Raw genomic sequence first — 10081 nt, 5'->3', positions numbered from 1 at the left:
CACCCTTTGCTTTCCACAGAAGGACTGGGAACAAACGCATTTGGTCCATCGAGATTATACCTCATTGGAGCTCTACAATGGCCACATTAGATGTTTAAATGGTCTGACTCCACTGCATTCACACAAGTGACAAAGACTGCAGTTGCAGTCCCCAGCTAGATTGCTTCGCTGTTGATCATTAAGAAGTAAGCACATTAAAACGAGTGCATTTTAAAACGGGCACAATATTGGTTTGAAAATAAATCCTAAATTCCGCTTGTATAAAAGGAATGTAATGATATGCAACTAGATTGTTAATTAACTTCCTGCTGCATTCCACCTTGCGTATATCACCATGGCAACTGGTTGGCAGCTTCTGCACAATTGCTTCAAACCCCATCAATGAAGTTCCAAAACGGCCTTTGTAGAAATTCTTCTCCAGGACAGAATGATTATACAAACATTAAATCGAAGTTCCCCTGCTCCTGAATTACACACAGAAGGAAAATGGGATTTTTTGTGAAATGTATCATTTCGAGAACAATACTATGATAATGCTGCTACATATAGTATATATAGCAAAGAAAAGATAATTCTACAGTGCCATAGCTACAGTATAAACGTGTGTGTGTGTGTGTGTGTGTGTGAGAGAGAGAGAGAGAGAGAGAGAGAGAGAGAAAGAAGAAAGGTGCTTATCACTGTGAGCTGTTCTGTTTGCTTCCACTATGACATCACTCACTCTTATTCTCCTGGGTTCAGATCTGTACTATATCCCACTCTCCAGGTATAGGCTGGCCTATTAGATTATGTATCTACTCCCACCATCATAATAACATATTCTACATTCTACCTCAAAGGAAGACTGAGCCTCAAACAAGCCTCAAACTATGTGTTCATTAATATACCAAAAAGGATGCATCTATACAAATGGAAATTGTTGATTAGAATTTTCAATGATCAATTTACAATTATCTACAATAACAATAATTTACAATTATCATTGTTCTCACTGCGAGCTATGTTTCCGTCTTCGTCCAATGCATGCACTCATCTAATTCATTAGATTTTCGAATGTCTCACTTCACTGTGATGGAAATAATCAGGATGTGCCAGCCTCTCTTCCTTAATTCTTGCTGCCGATGCCCGTCTCAATCGCTGATACTATCACGGCATTTTAAATTAGAGCACAGTGCCCACACGACAGTTTACTCAGGCACTCATTCGCTTTAATGTGGCTCCACGTGACACCTGTCACCTCTTTAAATGTCATTACTCCTATTAATTCTGACGACTACACTGTTTGATTTTCATCCTCCGCGTTGAGCAATTGCCTTCGGATTGCGACCTGAGAGATTGCTGGTGACGAGAGGTGTCAGGCTGGTGTCTTTTCGCTGTCACCAGGGAGACGGGGCCGAGACACGTTCCCAGCCAGAAGCAGCTGCACAAATCTGTAATGAGACTTTGTGTGTGTGTGTGTGTGTGTGTGTGTGTGTATGTGTGTGTGTGTGTGTGTGTGCGTGTGCGTGTGTTTCTCACATTGAGAATTGCCGTCAACATAATTTTTTGAAGAACCGCCGGGTAATGAACATATACAACCTCTCTTAGTGTAACATTGTAACAGTATGAGTTTCTGTGTGTGTGTGTGTGTGTGTGTGTGTGTGTGTGTGTGTACATGCATATGTGCACGAATGTGTGTGTGTGTTTCTCTTATTGAGAATTACCGTCAACATAATTTTTTGATGAACAGCTGGGTAATGAACTTATATACAACCTCTCTTAGTGTAACATTGTAACAGTATGAGTTTCTGTGTGTGTATGTGTGTGTGTGTGTGTGTGTGTGTGTGTGTGTGTGTGTGTGTGTGTGTGTGCACACATGCATGTTTGTGTGTGTGCGGGTGTGTTTCTCTCATTGAGAATTGTGGTCAACATCATTTTAACATTTGGGTAATAAACACTCTCTCAGTGTAACATTGCTGTTTGAGCTATTTCAGAGTTATTTGAAATCTATTTCCTTCTTTTACACTACAAACCCATGATTGACCTACAGCAACCACTGTAAGCAGTACACTGTAATTGAATTAATATGAAAAAACCAATAGTTGATTATTGACAGTGTTATTGAGTCTCCAGCCTATGTGTGACAGGTCAAGAAAACATTTGATTAAAAGTGACAAAATTATGCCCCTGGTGTCCCGTGGGTTTAAGTCTATTGCCCTGTTTTTCCTGAGGGTAAATAACTGTGAGGTGAATCTAGAGACCATGCAGCTTATTCTCTCACAGTGCTGGTCCTAAACTTTAGCAGGAGAATTAAGCAGGATGCTACAGCAGAAAGGGTCATGCATGCTTCATATGGGAATATTCTGGAGCAAAGGACAAGGAACATAATTCATGAAACACCAGCCTCACTTTGATTCCAGTAGTTTTTGTTTATTATGTGTAGGTACAGTATGTATGTGTGCAAGTTTGTATGTCTGCACATAAATATGTGTGTGTGTGTATGTGTGTGTGTGTGTGTGAGTGTGTGTGTGCGTATGTGTGAGTGTGAGTGCGTTAATACATGCGGGTGTGTGACCAAATTCTACCTCAATCAGCCAGAAGGGATTCCTCTGAATAAAATCACTCCAAATACAGTGCAGTGTGTAGCCTTTCAGAATGTACTGAGATGCTGTGATATTGTAATGGTCACAGGCAATGTGTCCAGGCATCAGCACAGAGGCAATTACTTGCATGGGCGCACAGCCATTGTGCTGCATTCATCCATCAAGAGATTTAATTACAATGTATTCTATTCTCTCAGAAGGGAAAGTTCAAAAAAGCCCTGAAATATTTTGCCTTGTTACTCAAAACCCTGATACTGTACAGTATCCATAATTGCACACTGACTGGCTGCACATTCTGCACAATAGACCTGCACAATAGAACAGCTTAAAGATAAACATTATATATTAACATAAGAAATAATGAATGGTGGATTCTTTATGGCAATATGTTTTGCCTTCTTGTTTGTTCATATGCAGCCCTAAGTCTACCAATGCTAATTTATGAGAATTCATCTTATACAGCGTTTAGCATTTCTATTCATCTCATTGCTTTGAAGGTGCACTGTAAAAAATGTCATCCATAAAGCTCCCAAATATTTGATATCAATGGAGTGAAAAAATGAACAGGTACCAATGATCATACAATGTATGATATGATAAGAGAATCCATCCATCCACACTAGTGAATGGAAATTGTCATTTACTACAATCATTTGAAATCATCCACAGTCAGAAAAAAAGAGTCAGAGAGATGAATACTAGAACAGTGTCTGGGTTCACAGCATCTCCCTGTCAACAGGACCCAGAGAGAGCTACACATCTCAGCAACACACAAAAGGGAACAGGACACTCAAAAATGTTAACAGATGAAAGGAGTCCTTTCTTCTCTCTCTCTTTCTCTCTGTTTCTCTCTCTCCCCCGTCTCTCACCCTCTCTTTCTCTGTCAATTAGAGGAAAAAATATAAGAGACTTAATAAGGACCACCACCATGTTTTATGATACTAATGTATCTGTGGTTTGTTACTTATGCACTTAGAATTAATGCATGGACATTGCAATCCTCGACAAAGGGCCCACTAATGCCTGACTGCTGTTAGGAGCATTAGGAGGTTGAGCTGTTTTGATCGCTGAAGCTCCTGCAAAATGGAACCCAACAATCGCTACTACCCATCATTGCGAGGTCTAATCTTGCAACCATGATGACATAACATAACAGACATCCAGGCCTTTATAGCTACCTTCAATACAGGTGTTTTTCATAATTTACCCAGGTGTTTTAGTCAATTATTTGTATGATGTATACGATAATGCAATATAATATACAATATTGGTGCATTTTGTATGCAAGCTTGCACTATAATGACAAAATGAAAAGTAGGCGGATGCTGCATATTTGTTTTAATGATATAGCATGAGCAAAATCCAATTAAATATCCAAATGCAATCTGTTTCTGATATTATTTCCCAGATATTAAGCCACACACTGTAGTCATTTGCTCTCATTTGGACCCTAACTCACTGCATTTATTTTATTTTGCTTGGAGGAATCCCAAATGGCGGCGGCACGGATGGTGCAGTGGGTAGCACTGCCGCCTCACAGCAAGGAGGTCCTGGGTTCGAATCCCCGTCGGCCGGGGCCTCTCTGTGCGGAGTTTGCATGTTCTCCCCGTGTCTGCGTGGGTTTCCTCCGGGTACTCCGGTTTCCTCCCACAGTCCAAAGACATGCAGGTTAGGCTGATTGGAGAGTCTAAATTGCCCGTAGGTATGAGTGTGTGAGTGTGTGAGTGAATGGTGTGTGTGCCCTGCGATGGACTGGCGACCTGTCCAGGGTGTATTCCTGCCTTTCGCCCAATGTATGCTGGGATAGGCTCCAGCCCCCCTGCGACCCTGATTGGGATAAGCGGGTTCAGATAATGGATGGATGGATGGATGGAATCCCAAATGGATTTCCCCTGCTTTCATAATTTGAAATTATGCTTCTTGCGCACCTCATTAACAGAAAACAGTTCCAGGATGGCAAACAGACCCAGGCTCGCTCTGTTGAGGTGTTACTCCCTGGAGGCTGAGCTCCCTACACCGCAGTCTGCCTGAGGAACACATTCCCTGCCTTCTGCCTGTATTAATTGTGATCTGCAGACGAGCTACGGCCGGTTCTCTCGCGTAGCCCAGGCTGCTGAGATAATTTGTGTGGGTGTTTATATGAAAGCATTCAAAAAGCGCATATGTTTATTTGGCCTGCCTGAGAATGGAAAGAAATGGCAGTGTGCGTATGTCTTTTATCAGCAGTCAGGGCAGAGTTTGAGTAAACAAAATCAGCCAGTTAGATTGAAAAGGTGTCAAAAAGAGATTCGTTTGAATAATGCATGTGTTACTTAAGCCTGCAAATATGGATATTTTTGTATATAGTTTTATAGTTCTTTGTAATTCATGTAATATCGTATTCCAGTAAAAAATATTGGGCAATCACTGTAATTTATATCATATAATAATACATAAAAACAATGTTTAAAAAAAAAAATGATATTCATATTGCATTGAATAGTCACATTTTATATGACCTAATGCCCTCACAATTGAGAGATGCCTGTATATATTGCTCTCCCTAGTGCATTGCAGCAAGAGGTGGGTGCTTGATAATGTTAGTATTAAATGTATTACCCATTTTGATGTGGTGGGGTTTCCTAGCTATAGAGCAGTTATTTAAGAGGCATTGATACGAACATGCTCAAGAACTCCTTAGCAATGCAATTATCAATTTTTACTAATATGTACATCGTCCAATGCTTTGACTTCTTTATCTCAGTACTCTCAGCTCAGCAGGTAAGCATACTGACTCACAGAATAAAAATGGCCCCAGACTTAGTTATGTATCAGTGTAAAATACGCCTGTATGTTTCTCTGTGGCTCCTCAATGAAATAAAGCAAATCTCTTTTCAATAATCAATCACACGTGTGTTGCATTCTCTTCTAGTTAGAGCATGTGTGCAATTTAACCTCACTTCGCTGATAGCTGCATGATAAGAACTAAAGGGTATTACATCTTATCCTGATATTGGATATCTTGGTGTGGGTACTATTTTTATTTTATTTTTCATTTATGGATAGTATATCCTTCTGTTGCAAGATATTATCCAATAATACTCAAAATAAACTTGGCACATATGCTGAGATTATTTTTAAACAGTAGTTGAAAATCTTGGTATATTCTCAGTTGCTGGATTACAGACCATTTTAATGTCAAAGTAATCTCAACAGCATGGTGTTACAATCCCTCTCTCAAATTAATTAAATCCATTGAAATTCATTGGAATGACAAATCAATATTCATGTTTGCCAATAAATGTAACAATTATAAATTGCTCAATGGTCTCTTGGGCTCTCACTGAGACCGAGGCAAACAGACATGATGCAACAGCATGTGGGCTATTGTGTTCTAACCAATAAAACCATATTAGATGGTTTGGACTAACACCCACCCACTAAACACTTCAAAATGTTTCTTTGAGTACCTCTGTAGGACAACTAAGGGATGCCAGTTAGGGTTTTGGGGAGGTCCTACAGTGTGATTTAAAAATTGTGCAAAAAATGTAAATCTGCCTCTGTAATATCTTGCATATAGCCTATACGTTAACACATTTTGTATCATTACAGAGGAATGTCTTTACTTTGAATACATACAGGTGATTTCATATTAAATGATATTATTTAAAATGCCGTTACAGAGCCCCTTAATTTAATATAAAACAGACAACATTTGTGGCCAATATAAAACATATCATAAAAACAGACACAGGAAGACATGACTAACAAACATTAATACTGGATAGCATAGGCAACATAACATGAGCAGCACAAAAGATCAATAGAGTATAACCTACGAGTAACCTACACATGACCTACCCCACACCACTGCAAGTTACTCTGAAGAAAGGTGCCACACCATGCACCCTGTGTGTCTGCAACCCACACTGCCAGGAAAGATATCATAAAAACACAAACACTCCGACAAACAAACAGAAGATGAATTATGCAACAGGTCGATTGTTACATATTCGCCAAAGGCAAATAAAACACTACAATAAAAATATTCCAGACAAAACGGCCTATCCAAACAAATAGATTCAAGATATTGAGAACATGGCATTGGTACTTTATTAAGCTTTGTTAATGTCCACAGTATCTCATTAAAATATTACATTAACATGTTATTGTACTGTATATTGTACTGTGTTATGTTACTATATTATTTCATGAGCGCTGTCTATGTTTAAGTTGTAATGATCTCAATCATAAGACTAACCTGTAGCAGCTGTGAATAAGAAAGCAAGATACAGCAGATCATTCAGCTGAGAGTGTGGTTGTGTATATCATAGTCCCAGTACCAGAATAAATACATTGAATGCTCCATCCACCTCGATATCTTGTCCAGTGTGTGGGTCAGCGGGCAGAACAGAAAGAAGCAGGTCACATGCATCCATATGCAAGAGCTATTTTATAGGTCCTTGGGCAAACCATTCAAATCAATTTTTGTTGATAATTTTTGGTAATTGTGTTAAGGCATAATGTTGATTAAATAATACCTCATGCCAGTAATAAACTTGCAGGAAAATATTTATGGAAGGGTTCTTCGGATTCTTTTGATTCCATAGGAAAACCCTTTTTAGTTCTTTATGGAACCCTCTGTCGTAGGTGTGAGAAGTGAAAACTCTGATACCATTTTGCCTGCCAAAGAGATCTTCAAATACATAGGGTTCTTCTATGGAATCACCAGGTTCCGATTTGAACAATTTGTTTTAGAGTGTACCTGGGATGAGGTTGCTAAAAGACCAACAGGATGCTAGGATACATAACCAAAAGTATTGAAAATAAGTCTAATGAAGTAAGGAATACTCATCTTACAACAACTAACACTGTTATTAGACCACACTGTACTGTGTGCAGTTCTGGTGACACCATTATGAGAAAGATATAGAGGTGCTGGAAAAGGTTCAGGGAAGGGCAACCAGATTGATTCCATCTATAAAAGATAAGGCTTATGAGGATAGAATTACGATGCTTAATCTCTTTAAATTTAATAAAATTGAATTTAGGGGGGATTTGATTGAGGCATTTAAACACATTCAAGGGATTAACAAAGTGAACTATAAGCAATTCTTCAGGGTACGATTAACAGAACAAGATGGCACAAAAGTATTTTTTCACACAGTGGGTGGTCACTGTGTGGAGTAGCGTGCCAGGACATGTAGTGGAGCCAGAAACACTGTGGGTTTTTAAGGCCAGGCTTGATAAGGTGCTAGATACTATTTAGCTTTTAGGCAAACTAAGCAGTAGGCACACTTTGTGTTATGAAAAGGCGAGCATTGCTGGGCTAAATGGTCTGTTCTCACCATTATGCTATGTTGTGTTGTTATGTGCACTGTCATATTTACACAGTGTGATAAATAATTTACAAAGACCACAAAACATTCACCACAATGTGCCAATGTAATAGTCGGTTCAAACCTCATATATGCCGAGTTTAGAGAAATGTGTTACTGTACTGACAAACTGTTCAAAAGGCCTGTGAGAGGGAGAACGAAAACAGAGGAAGTGCTTTGATCGGAGCTCCAGCAGGCAAACAAAGGGCTATTGTACAGCACCTCCACTTACGATGTTGGACAAGTTTGCATCCCTGAAATAAATTTCACTGCTCACAAACTGGGAACAGATTGAATGAGAACAGCAGAGAATTGACCAAGTAATGCAGAGTGTTAACTGCCTCCGGTCTATTTCCTGTGGGCGCAGTTTCTCCTAAAACTTAAAATGCTGCTGAGAAGCTTAAGGGATTCTTCAGTATGCATTTTGTTCATTCAGCTGTATTATACCAAAATAACACTGCACAACACAGTTCACAACTGCGATCTTTACCCATGAATGAGATAAGCTTTGCTGCCTCCAGGCAAAGCTGTGCAAATCATGAAGTAAAGAATACCATAAACAAAGATTATCAAGCCTTCTAGACAGTTTAACCTCAAATGTCGAATGCTATACACTCACTGAGCACTTTATTAAGAACACCTACTTATTCATGCAATTATCTAATCAGCTAATCGTACAACAGCAGTGCAATGCATAAAGTCATGCAGATACAGGTCAGGAGCTTCAGGTAATGTTCACATCAACCATCAGAATTGGTAAGAAATGTGATCTAAGAGACTTTGACCGTGGAATGATTGCTGGTTCCAGACAGGGTGGTTTGAGTCTCCGAAACTGCTGATCTCCTGGGATTTTCACGCACAGCAGCCTCCAGAGTAGCAGGGAATGACAACATCCAGTGAGCAGCAGGTCTGTGGGCAGAAACACATTGTTAATGAGAGTGGTCAGAGGAGATGGATCAGACCGGTCAAAGCTGTCAAAGACAGTAACGCGAATAACCACGCATTACAACAGTGGTATGCTCAAGAGCATCTCTGAACAAACAATGCCTTAAACCTCTGGTTAAGCTAGTGGACAAGCTACAGCAGCAGACAATTTAATAAGTCTAAAAAAAAAGTCTAATAATGTGCTCACTGTGTGTATAATCAATCTGCTGTTTACACTTGAAAATAGCTTGGTATCAAGCCATATAACTGCAAAAGTTTGACATTTAATTTTATTTAATGGAAACAACATAATAATTGGTTAATATTTAGATTTCATGGAGAATGACTAATTATTATTATTTTTTTAATCTACACAATGGATTCCATCACATTACATCCAGCCAATTGTGTTCTTAATGCAATACACACTCTACTTTAGACCACAAATTAATAGATTTTGAAGCAATCATTGAACCATTGCATGAATCACCTTATGGCTGTCAAATCAGGAACAGGAGCATATAGGTTAGTGTCCCTATCTTTGAAGGCAAAGTACACAGAGAACACTGTGTGACATACTGTACTCTTGAAGGTTTTGCTATCTGACAGTGCCTGTCTTACATTTCAAAGTCTGAGAATTTACTGTGAATATTTTAAGCATAAGCTTAAAATACTTGGCTTTTTCCTTGGATGAATGAAATCTTGTTTATCAAATTTGTTTATAACATAACATAACATAGCATAGCATAGCATAGCATAACATAACATAATGTAACATAACAAAAGGAGAACAGGCCATTCAGCCCAGCAATGCTCGCCTTTTCCTACCCCAAAGTAAATTTTATGACTCAAACGTTTATGACATAAATATCTGCTGGTCTCAGTTTGTGAACTGTCAGAATGAACATCGTTCATTAAATTAACAATATAATATACAAATTGCATTAGGGTAAATTACCTCATGACATAAATCCTGATCGTGGCAGTGCTGGTCGTAGCCAGAAGTCCCGCAGGGTAATGCCCGCAGTGCCCTGCCGCACGGGGAGAGTCATTCTGCAGGGTGGTCCTCGCCTCGCTGCACAATAGTGAGTCAGGCTGATGCCCGGTGTCTGGCTGAGACAGCCTGGCGGATGTGCAGTCTTCCAGAGCAATGAGTGCATTCTGGAGGACGCCTGTTAGTCTGCTTTCTATGGAGGCTGCTGCAGCAATGCCACTGTCATT

Source organism: Conger conger, chromosome 14 (assembly GCF_963514075.1).
Source record: "Conger conger chromosome 14, fConCon1.1, whole genome shotgun sequence".
In the NCBI taxonomy this organism is placed as follows: domain Eukaryota; kingdom Metazoa; phylum Chordata; class Actinopteri; order Anguilliformes; family Congridae; genus Conger; species Conger conger.
Note: the sequence above shows the minus strand (reverse complement) of the source record.